The sequence below is a fragment of the Fragaria vesca genome, linkage group LG3 (genome assembly GCF_000184155.1).
Source record: "Fragaria vesca subsp. vesca linkage group LG3, FraVesHawaii_1.0, whole genome shotgun sequence".
Taxonomy (NCBI): domain Eukaryota; kingdom Viridiplantae; phylum Streptophyta; class Magnoliopsida; order Rosales; family Rosaceae; genus Fragaria; species Fragaria vesca.
This window is the reverse complement of record NC_020493.1, coordinates 24452111-24453873: the sequence shown is the minus strand read 5'-3', so window position 1 is coordinate 24453873 and position 1763 is coordinate 24452111.

Below are 1763 nucleotides of genomic sequence, written 5' to 3'. Positions count from 1 at the left end.
CCTTGCCAATCACTATCTCCCGCACCTCCAACCTATGGCACCAACGTCTTGGGCATCCATCTACCGCACCTCTCCATCATCTCTCTAAAGTTATTCCAGAAATTATGTTTAATCCTCACCACATTTGTGACATTTGTCCCTTAGCAAAACAAACTCGGTTGTCTTTTCCTTCCAGTTCAATAAAAACAGTTGCACCTTTTGATTTAATTCATTGTGACATTTGGGGACCGCACAAAACTCACACACATTCTGGGGCTCGTTATTTCTTAACCATCGTTGATAATTTCACTCGTTTCACTTGGGTACATCTTATGAGCTTCAAATCCAATACTCAACCTTTATTGAAATCATTCTTCTCATGGGTCAAAACGCAATTTCATCGTGACATCAAAATTTTGCGTGCTGACAATGGGGGTGAGTTCACATCCTTGCGTGCATTTTTCGCAGAACATGGTACCATTTTCCAACACACCTGCGTATATACACCTCAACAAAATAGGGTAGTAGAGCGCAAACATCGCCATCTTTTGAATGTGGCCCGAGCTCTTCGATTTCAAGCCAATTTACCGCTACAATTTTGGGGTGAAAGTATTCAAACCGCTTGCTATCTCATGAATCGCCTTCCCACTCCTTTACTTTCTCACAAATCTCCATATGAACTCTTACATAATACACCACCAAGCTATTCTCACCTCCGCACTTTTGGTTCTTTATGTTATGCTACCAACCTCACTCCCACTCATAAATTTGATACCCGTGCATGTCGTTGCATTTTTATTGGATACCCCAGTGGCCAAACAGGCTATCGATTATATGATCTTGACACCAAAAAGTTTTTTACATCCAGAGATGTCACATTCCATGAACATATATTTCCCTTCACCAGATTTCCTCTTGAGGATCAAGAAGACTTTCCTGTTTTACCTGTTGTTGACCCAGCCCAATCCTTGGCCCAATCATTTCAGCCCACTTCTTCATCATCTTCTCCCTCATCTGCTGGAGAGCACGGGAGATCCCTCCTAGCTCCTAGCTCCACTTCGTCATCATCTTCTCCCTCATCTATCAACCCCAATCCTCCCCTCCTAACTTCTCTCCCTAACCCGACCCCGCCTGCACCCACCTCCTCCTCGTCACCGGACCCAACTTCTACGGCGTAGTCCCCGCCACCCGACGCCGCCCTTTCACCGTTGGCAGATCCGGTGCCACCACAGCCTTCCTCTCCTTTTCCCCATGTCTCTTCCCCTCCGCCCTCACCTTCGTCTCTGCCATCACCTTTCCCTCAGTCATCACCACCGCCACCGTCCCCAGTTCAGCCCCCGTCACCCCAACCGACTGCCCCTGTTCGTCGTTCTACTCGCTCCCACCATCCCCCTTCTTATCTTCGTGACTACAAGACTCACCATGCTGCTCTGCTCGGCCCTGACGCCTCTTCCTCCACGTCCGGCACCTGCTATCCGTTGCAAAGGTATGTCTTTTATTCTGGGTTGTCTGGTGCTTACTGCTCTTTTGTGCATAATATATCTAAGTTGGTGGAGCCAGCGAATTATACACAGGCCAGTCATGATCCTCAGTGGGTCGAAGCAATGAATTCTGAGATTCGGGCACTTGAAGATAATAACACATGGTCCATGGTTCCCCTTCCTCCTGGTCAGCGACCCATTGGATGCAAATGGGTTTTCAAGATCAAATATCATGCTGATGGTTCAATCGAGCGCTACAAAGCTCGTCTTGTTGCCAAAGGTTACACTCAACGTGAGGGAATC